This window comes from Papaver somniferum, chromosome 2, assembly GCF_003573695.1.
Source record: "Papaver somniferum cultivar HN1 chromosome 2, ASM357369v1, whole genome shotgun sequence".
Taxonomy (NCBI): Eukaryota; Viridiplantae; Streptophyta; class Magnoliopsida; order Ranunculales; family Papaveraceae; genus Papaver; species Papaver somniferum.
The window spans coordinates 167688798-167699743 of NC_039359.1; positions in this window are offsets into that span (position 1 = coordinate 167688798).

Consider the following 10946-nt stretch of genomic DNA (forward strand, 5'->3'; position numbering starts at 1 on the left):
AGCACAATCATAACTATCCTTTGACATCTCCACGAATCCGCTAGGCATGTCTACTTCGATACATCATATAAGGAGATGAAAAACACAAAAAATAAGAAAGGTAGCTAAATTGAAGAGTGATGATTTTAGATGATGATTATAGCACAAAGTTTCATATATCGATAAAGGACGACGTAAACGAAAGAAAGATGGTAAAACCATAATTTTTACTTGTTTACGATTTGATTAAGAACCAGTGGTTGACAATACAAGAGTTGGTGCTACAAGGACTTCCTCTTTCCTGTTACAAAGATGATTAAAGCACCTACGAAGATGATTGAAGCACCGAAAGTAAAAAATACGGTATTTTTGACCTAAATCTTCATTAATTCATAAAAAATACTAAAATAAATTTTCTTTGCATGGATGAAGAATCATGTTCCATAGAAGGAAAAATATAACATGAAAATAAAAATAAAAAACTTGCCGGAAAGTGGTCGGTGCCGGAAGTTGGCTGGCTTTCGGGAGTTTTGGGTACTCCTCTTTGTCGTTGGTCGATAAAGGAGAGCGAGAAACAAGGAGGTGCTTCTCTGGTCGGTGGTGAAGAAAGAAGGTGGAAAAAATTAAAGGGTTTCATTCCCTTTTATACGTATTATTAGGTTTTCCTAATTTCACTCAAATTAGGGTTCCTCTTTCAAGCAGCGTTTGTGCCATACACGGGTCAACATGGTCCTTCTACCACCAAAATCAGCGTGCCTCATTAATTTATGCTCTCCAGATGATGACCAATCATTATGCAAGAGCTCTTACGTCTGACTATTACTCCTTCAATGATCATTCAACATGATTGGAGCATCATTGGATCGGAATTCCTGGTAATATCTGACAACTGAGCCTATTTATTCATTTCGCTTATGTAAGTAAAATTTACCATCAATGTGCATATTGCGGAGCATGACTATCCCATACTGAGCAGGGGACTTGATGTTGATGGTGGATTTTTGACGAAGGTCATATTCGTAAATCACATCAGAAATTATGCATCTCTGATCAGTATCAGAATCATAAGAAATACATGTCTTCACCTTCCGCAAGAGAAGTGAATTGCAATTCTGTAATATTATGACAGTAACAATATATGGCGATGATATTAGGGTTTCTGAGGCAAAACTTTTAATATTCCATATATTTCATGATTAAGCTGAAAGACTCAGCATCTCTGTTGAATTCAGAATTCATCTCTGGTGTCTAACCCAGACTAACATTCAGAATAAATATGATGCTGATCACATCATATCTGAAGCTATCAAAGGTTCCTAGACACGCGACATGCTAGTGCAGAGCAACCAATTAAGTAATTATAATGATGTATTCATTAGTTGAATTCCTAAAAAAAAATATCACTTACTCCGATCCTTGACTTTTCTCAGCTGAATTCCAAGTTCAATTCTTCATTTTTTCTACGTTTTGGAACTTTTTTTTCCTTTCAAAATAAGAAACCCTTACCATTTTGATCCATACAGATCGAGTTGTGAATAATTTTTACTGAAAGATTTGAGTAACTTTGGATTAGGTCACGTGTTGAACTAGACAACTGTGAAAAAGACAGGACCCTTTAAAAGTAGTAATTGATTCCTTAATTATAATTAGAATCAAAGGTTGTTAAACAACCGTTAACACGGTCATGTCCATATAGCGCGCTTATAAAGATTACCGGTACCTTTGCCTACACAACCAGGGACGGTACTAGGGGTGGCTTGCGGAGCTCCAGCCACCCCAAAAATTCTAAATACGACCAAGGAAACCAATTTTTCAAAGGTAATATTTGTGTGGGTGTGGGGGAACCCCAAAACATTTGGTTTTTAGCCCAAATTATTATTTTATCCCACCTAGACCTTCATTCCCGCTTACGACGTTGTATATAACATTGTTAAATATGAATAACAATAGTTTTTTAGAATTATATTTCTGTTTTTTCACCTATGTTATAAACGTTTTTCTTAATGATATAGAAATAAAAGTATTTTGTTACATAATTCTTTCTAAAATTGAAGTTTCATCTTAAAGTTTTAAAAGTAAAATAATAAAAAAGGAATCAATAAATAAATTGAAGAATCAAATTAAATTAAATTAAATTAACGAAAAAAATAGATTAACGGCGTTATTTCCATCCATTACAAAGGTTTTTACTCACCAAGTAACGGGTTTTTCCCCTAAAACGTACTTGCACCTGTCAAAACCCGTTTTTCTTTGTTCAAACCTCGATTAGTATAGGTACCAGCCATTGATTGCTAGCTTTTATTACCCATTAATTTGATTCTATCACTTCCCATTAATACAATTTTCATTATGCCGAAGTTATTTCAGACTAAGATTGATTTGCACATGCGGGACTTCTTTGGTTAATTCAATTTAATCATAAATATTTTAGGGCCAATTGTTGATCCTATTAAAGTGGACCGCGATAATCACATCTATTAATCATCTTGTTTGGTTGCGATACTTGATTATGCGATTTGCACCTCTATGTCCCTATCCTTACCAAACGTACAACGTGGATGAAATGCAAATGTACGTACATCCGAGTTACGACCAAGGAGGTATAGTTGGTTAGGAGTTCGTTGGACGGTGGAGAACTTATTATGGATCAAGTTGAAAGTAAACTCATGCTGGTTTAAAAGACTCGTCGGAAGAAAAGAAAAAGAACACTGTAACAATAGGTTGGATGATAAGCTGCATAAAAATGAAAAGGCTTAAAAAGTTCACCTCTTGGCCTCATTGTAGTCGTTATTCCAGTAACTACTGTGATTAGTTGAGAATGATTGTTTGGGGTTGGGGATCATCCCATCTTTTAGGGACCCTTTAATGACTATTCCATCCATGGCTTGGGAATAATGGGTGTCCTAATGTTAAGAATGACTAGGTTACTCTTAATTATTTAAATTATGTTATTATTTTTATAAAAATTTGATTTTTTTTGTTTGTATTTTATTTATCTGTTTATTCTTTTTTTTTATTTACTTTTATGTTGGGCTCGGATTTCTTTATATATTTCATTGCGGAACGTAAATATATTTTTCGTATGCGAAAAATAGATTGGGGTTCGATAAAGTTGTTTTTTTTTCTAGCTGAACCTATGTTCAAATTTTTTTTTCCGTTATCAAATCCAAGTTCGATTAGTTTTTTTAAAATTATTTTACCTAGTCAAATCTCAATATGTTCTTTGCATATGAAGAACATGAACACGCTGAGGCTGGGTTGGGTTTTTTCCTAGTCGATGAGGTTCGCTGAGTTTTTCTTTCCTGGCCGAACAAATTGAGGTTAGGCTAGAATGATACAAATTCTAGCCGAACCAAACTGAAACCGACAAAAAAATTATAAAAGAACAATTTTTGACCATAAATATATTGATAAGAGGTTTTGATTTTTACTTCATAATGACCTAGCCCTTATCCTAGTTAACTAGGTGTTTGAGGGCGAAAACGGTTTCTGCTGGTTTTAGTAAATTCGTGTATGTGGATGAGAAACGAGTCTAAACTCTAAACAATGTACTGCACGGTAGTACTTTTGATTCGAGGGATCAATCTGTACAATCCTGGCCTAAACCAAGAAATGGCCGTTCCAGGCTTGCTTCGGTCACAAAATGAAGGAGAAGGGTTGGTCTTAGGAAGGGAAGCGAAGAAAGTGTTGACACCAGAATCGTTGATCCTGAAGGTGCGGTTGCTTATGACTTGTATCAGAAAGTAGAACTGGCTAGCAGAATGGAAAGCTACCAGGTGATTTCTGGATACTATGTTGTTCTCCGACCAAAAACTTGTTGTCTGGTAGAAATAGGTGAAACCTATTTATACAAGTCGTAATAAAACGTACCCTGGTCTCGTAGGAAGTGGAAAACTATTAAGTGGTGGAAGAGTGGAGTAACGTGTAACGTCAGGAATTATGCTTCCAAAATGAAGGATCCGTTTACACCATTACTTATTGCAATTACTAACCGCCCCACTTTATGACACTTTCTTGTAACGGGCGTATTGCACGTCGCACGCTGTAAACTGCCAGACCAATACCCTGATGAGTATCCCCCAGTTTGTGACATGTTTGATGTCTCGAGTGTTTTCATGGAAACATGTAGCACTTTGCTACGTGTGGCAAGTTAAAATCAAGAGGCTTGTCGTAGGAAAATAACATGTGATGCTATTAGGGTCGTCTTGGCTGGTCTCCTAAAACTTGCCAAAAGTTTGTCAGTTCGGTGACAAACTTCGATGGCTGATATCACATCTCATGAGGAAGGGTAGACGTTGATTATGGCTACCTTGTGTTGGCGCCTGATAATGGCACAGTGGCGTTTTGGTGTATGCCAGTGGCAGTGCGGGATGGATGGCATGGATCGTGCATGCCAGTGGCACGGTGGTGCAAGTGGCACCTGGCGTATCCATGGCCACTAGATTTAGGCGGCTGGTCGCCCAAAACTTTCCACAAGCCTGCCATCTTGGTGGCGAACTTGGATGGCTGAGATTGCATCTCATGAGGAAGGGTAGCTGTTGATTATGGCTACCTTCTGTTGGCGCCTGATAGTGGAACAATGAAGCCTTTAGTGCATGCCAGCGGCATTGCGGCATGGATGGCATAGTTCGTGAATACCAATGGCACGGTGGAATGGCTGTCATAGTTTGTGCATGCCAGCGGCACCATGGTGCAAGTGGCGCCTGGCGTAGCCATGGCTACTGAAATTTTGGCACGTTGGTGTTAGACTCAAACGTGGTGTGGCAATATCAGTTTCAATGGCCACATTGATCCCCATGTTCTGTAGAACACTGTTTGGCTCGGTTTCCTAAATTAGGGTTTGGCATGTCGAAACCCTAATTAGCATATATGGCATGTAGCATGCGGTAGGAGGCCATGGCATGGTATTTTATACAAACGATGCCAGAGTCATGACGGAGGAGACATAGGCAGGCCACCATGTAGAAACGGCTACAAGATCAAATATTTTCACGGGTGGCTATGGTGTGGCGTCTTTTTTTTAGGGTTTCCTAAGTCCGTGCGGCTTGTGGCATGTTGCGGGCCCGAGGTGGCATAGTTTTGTACCACGATTAGAAATTAGGGTTTATTCCACAGCCAATAGAGCATGGCCGCGCCTAGGGTTTAAGATATCCAAATTGAAGTCCTTTGTGAAGCTGGTCACGCACAGAGAGTGGGTTGGCAAGTTTTGGCATGCTGTCGCGGTAAGTAGCGCGTTTGGCATGTGCGCCTGGCATGCTTGTTTTGACAAGTTTGGCATGCTGTTAGCATGTTGGCACGGTTTTGGAAAGCCAACTTAGTATGGCTACCTCTTGACACAATTTCTACCTCTTTTAAGGCTGTGGCAGGTTTAGAGCAACCTGATTGGTCATTGAAAGTAGGGGGCGGCCAAGCACGGGCTTGGATACCCTTTTGGTGCGACCTGATTGGTCGATAAAGGAATAAGGGCCGGTTGAGTAGCATGGGGCGTGGCCAAGCGGCGCTGGATAGCCTCTGGCGTGGCCACACTCCCTTCTATTGCTGCTCCTACCCCGCGGCTCCGTTATTCTTTGTATTCTGATTTTGGGTAGGACCCTGCTCCTACTAATCCAGAACGGATTAATTGCTTAGTTGTTTAAGCATAGTCTCGAACGACGGGGTTTAATATACTGCGCAGGGCGCAAAAACCCTAACTTTGTAAATTAGTCAGGTTCATGAGTTTTGTGAGTTATCACAAAATTGATTGAATTTTATGTGCTAGCACAAAATTCTTTATTTACAGAGTGCAGTGCGCTTTCTGACTGAGTATCTTGTGCAAGGGCCTTAACTTTGGTACTTGGAGATCCGTGTTACTCTACTGCGAGTGAACACAAATCCGTCATGCCATACCGATATTAAGGGTTATGCCGGGGAACATAGCACAGGAAAGGTACTCAGTGGGTCTTATATTAATAAGTAATATAGGCAAGGCGCCGAAATTTACAGAGCATCTGGGATTATTGTTACATGCGCCAGTATGGATAAATTTCATGTAAGTATATTGAACGACTCAATAAATATGCCAGTGAATAGGTTGACACTCATGGCTCCGCTTCCTTACAGAGTGACGTCATATCAGATACAAGGTTTTACGATTTTAACCCTAAGCTAAAAACCACCATCAACATTAAGTCCCCTGCTTAGCCCGTGACAATGGCATTGTTGCGGGGTAAGCATGAGATGGTAACAGACAAGGATAAAATCAAAACGGCAAGTAATGAAGATATTATCAGGAAAATTTGGCTAACCTTTGTCAGAAGGCATGAAAAATCTGTGATCCTTGCATTGGCGGCTTTGTATAACTTTGGCTCGGCCATAGGGTGTTGGCGTTAGCGCAACAACTTTGGCTACTGATCAGCAGAGGTGGCACTGCAACTTGGTCCGCAGAACGGGTGTTGGCTGGCTACGGAAAGGTAGATGGCACTGCTTTGGCTACGGAGTGCTGGAGCCATGGCGCTGTTTCAAATGGCGAGGATGGCGCTGCTTTGGATGGTTGTGAAGCAGAAAGATGGTGTTGGACTTTGCCTGGCTATAAAGCGAAAAGATGGCGCTGGACTTTGACTGGATGTGGAGCGAAAAGATAGCGCTGTATTTTGGCTGGCTACGTCGATGGCGCTGCTTGCTTGGCCACAGAGCGGCAGAGATGGTTCGCGGGCCCGACTGCCTTCTTCTGTGCGTGGCCAATGTCTCGTTTTTTTTTTTGTATTGGTTTTGGAGAAATAAGATAATTTTCATTAATATGCTTCGACTAAATAAAATTTGATAACTGAGATGTGAAGGAAACGGAAAAAACGCCTGGCTGTATGTGCTATGAGACGGCGATGGGTGAAGTAACAGTCAGGTGTAGTATGCCTTGAGCCATTTTCCATTGATGACTGCTTCCAGTTTGACTCCATATTCTTTGATGACCTTGTAGTATCCACTGTTGTACGCTTTGGTGACCACATAAGGCCCTTCCCATTTTGGGGAGAATTTTGGTGCGGACATGTCTTGTTGGATGTGTTTGGAAGTATTCAACACCAGATCTTCCACTTGAAAAACTCGAGGTTTCACAACTTTGTCATATGCTCTGGAAACTCTATTCTTGTATGTTTAAGCGTGTTCTTCTTCTATATATCTTCTGGAATCTAAAGTGTCTAGCTCCGCTACCCTGGCTTTCAGTGTTTCAGCTTCATTCCATTGGACTCCACTTGCTTCGGCAATCCTAGCTGATGGGATTTTAATTTCCGCAGGGAGAATAGCGTCTGCGCCGTAGACGAGGAAATAGGGAGAGGCGCCAGTAGAGCTCCTTGGAGATGTTTGATATGCCCAAAGCGCCATTGGCAGTTGTTCATGCCATGTACGAGGGTTATTGTGCACTGTCCGGCTGAGGATTTAAATTAGGGTCTTGTTGGTGCTTTCGGCCTGCCGATTTCCTTGGGGGTAGTAGACGGTAGATAAGACTTGCTTAATTCCGTATTCTTCAAGTGATTCCCGTACTTTCTTGTTGATGAAAGGAGTGCCGTTATCGGTGATGATGTGTTTAGAGGCACGCCAAACCAACAGATGATGTATTCCTTAATGAACGCTGCAGTTGTGGATCTAGTAATTCCTCGTAGAGGAATGGATTTGACCCATTTGGTGAAATACTCCGTTGCGGTTATTATATACTCATGCTGCTTTGACGATGGCGGGTTGATATTCCCAATGATGTCGAGTCCTCAGCTATAAAATGTCCATGGACTACATAGCGAGTGCAGAGGAGTCGGAGGTGCATGGATAAGGTTTCCATGGATTTCACATTCGTGGCATTTCTGAACAAAAGCAGTCGCATCGTCCTCCATGGCCGGACAGTAGTATTTCTCGTGTATCTGGAGAAATAACTTCTGTTTTCCTTGGTGTTCGCCATCGTGCATTTATTTCAGCATTATTGGGATTTCTGCCTCACCTAGACACCGTAACAAATTTCCTCCAGAGCTTTTATGATACAAGATTCCTTCATGGAATATGAATCTCCTGGATATTTGCTTCATCTTGGATGCGTTTTTCTTGCTGGTAGGGAGTACACCGTCGCGAAGGTAACTGATGTATGGCTCTTGCCAGTCCCCAATGTAGCCAGCGTTAAAAACTTCTAATTGATGCGGCGGCGTTTGACAATTGGAACAAGATCCTTGGAGCAATCGAGATTGAGCCTCCATTTCTGGCCAGTAGTAGCCAAGGCGTTGTAGACGGCGGTAAAGTGTTACCACTAGCGTTTCCCCGTAAATTTTACCATGAATATGGTTAAGCTGCTGTTGCGCCTCTTCTTCTCTGAGGCATCTTGACATGGAACCATCTGGGTTCCGGTGGTACAACACCCCTCGAAGCATGAAGAAGTTTTGTAAGGTTTTGAGAATAACCGTTCCTTGGGAAAGAGAGCTGTTAAGTTCTTGTATAATCGGTGTTCTCCAGTCGCCGGCTTCAGTCTCCTTAGATTGCGAAAGCCATGTTGATTCAACGGTCCGTCTTTTCACCGTCAGGGTTTCCTCCAAACCTTCGAACTGCAGCTTTGATGCTAATGTGGCTAGGAAATCATCATGTTTGTTGTTGTTGCGGCCAACATGTGTTATGGTCGCATCAACGAAGTAATTTAGTAGCCTTTGTGCCTCGGATCTATATGGGGCTAGCGTCACCTCCTTCAGTGCGTATACTCCATTCATCTGGTTGACCAATAATTTAGAATCACCTCTTATTTCGATACGTGTGGCTCCATCTAGCTTGGATAATGACAACCCTATGAGAAAGGCTTCATATTCTGCTGAATTTTTGGTGCAATGAAAGTCTAGCTTGAAGGAATATGAGAAAACTTTACCAGTTGGGGATACTAGAACCACGCCTGCTCCTCCGGTATTATCGCTAGGGGTGGCAGAGCCGTCGAAAAATAGTAGCCACGCTTTCTCTTTGACAAAAAAGATTTCCGGAAAGTCTCCGGAAGGTCTTCGTGCAATGCTGTGGTACCCTCTCCTGGGAAAGCTGTTAGTAAATCCGCGACCTCTTGTGTAACACCCTGTGTTTTTAGCATGACACATTATTCAAAGCTTCCGTTGCTTGGCAAGAGGTGGATTGGCTTAAGGCCAATACCGCGCCAAAATGGCGCATTATATGTGGCATTTGTCCAAAGAGACAAATCTCGCATCATCATGATGCATTAGGCCAGTTGGGTAGGCGGCCTTGAGCTTGAACCGTAATCATTACGCATTACGGAAGTTATTGGTTTAAAGACAATACTGCACAATTATTGTGCATCAGGCCAGAGAGGGTTGGCCTAGAGAGTATTGAACAATCGTTACGAAATACACCAGAGAGAATGTCGCGTAATCGTTATGCGACAGCAATAACCAGTGTTGCACAATCATTGTGCAACAACCAGTACGAATAACCGTAACGAGTAGTGCACAATCATTGTGCATCAGGCCAGAGAGGGCTGGCCAAAGGAGTGTTGCGCAATCATTGCGATGAATAGTGAAGCAAGCATGTAAATCTCCTCCCCTTTTCTAACTTGTAGAACTTCCATAAAGACATATATAGGGAGGGGTGGTGAGTTGAAGGTGCATATGCGGACTATGTGCCAAGTGAGCTTCATAGCTTAGCCGGAAGAGTATAAATGATGTGTAAGCCTCATTTATAGTTGTTTAGCCTTTCAAAGAGGGAATTTGATGCTTAGACATCACTATGCCATGTCGCGGACCCTATGATTCATAATCATTGTGCATCATGAAGGAACGACCTATGTGGACTAGGTCATTCCATTTTTGCTAAGCCACAGCCTTGCAAACGAGTTGGTTTGAGTTGCTTTCCGTTCGTGGATGAACTACGGTATGTGCTTGATCCCTTTAGAGTAGGAAGGGTATGTAGGCATCAGCAATGAGTTGCAGCATTGTCGGTCCAGCACGTTGTCGCTCATATCATCTAATTGCGAGATGATTGCGGAAGATTGGCCCCTCATATCATTTAAGCTCGGTAGCTCGATGCAAGAGACGATTGTTGTCAAGCTTGATGAGGCATAGTTGCATGCCAGCAAGTGGATGCTCATACTTCCTATCAAGCTACAAAGAGCAAGCTATAGACTATCTGGAAGCTAAAAACCCGAGTGTCGTAATTTAGCTCAAGAGGAGTCCATTTTGATGGGAAACGGACCAAAGATCAAGACATGTCGATCTATAGATCCACATGGTCACTAGAATATAGCCCAATTCCATCGTTTAGGGCTTCGAAAAGCCGTTTTTGCCGTTTTAGGAAAGTTCTTGTTTTCTTAATAAACCCTTCGCGGAACAAGGGTGAGTTGGAACGGTGTAGAAGCTAAGTTAGCTGCATCACGCTCCACGAGCATGCTTGCAAGGTTAGATGGAAGTTCATTTGCCTAGCTTTAAGGCCCGTAACGTAGCTTCATCATGGCGCACCGGGGGAGTTACGGCCTGCGGGGAAACGCGCCAAATGAGTAATTTTCCGGTCCGTCACAGTTGGTATCAGAGCAAGTTCCGAGAAAACTCTAGGTACTTGTGCGGAGTGGACTCATTGACGAGTTTTTTCCTTAATGAAAACTTAAAGTTGGAGAGTAGACCAACTTTTGCGCGGAAAGGAGTTTCTAACTGCTATGCAAGTTACTTTGCAAATCGAGTTGAGCTTGTTTGAGTGTTGTGAATTTGCCTGGACTAAGTGGCACCCCACTTACGAGTGGATATTCGGAAGACCGTCTGGTATGGTGGGTAGACAATGGGACTGGTCATACCCACACGTTGGCAACTGTCCAAGGGTGTGCATTGTCAGGCCCGACTAGCATCCCACTTACGAGTGGCAACCTGGATGATCGTCAGGGACGGTGGGCAACTAGAAGCTGTTCCACACAGCACTGCGTAAAAACCTTGTCATTTCGATGACATTTTTCAACCTGGTGAACTTTAGGAACTCTTGAG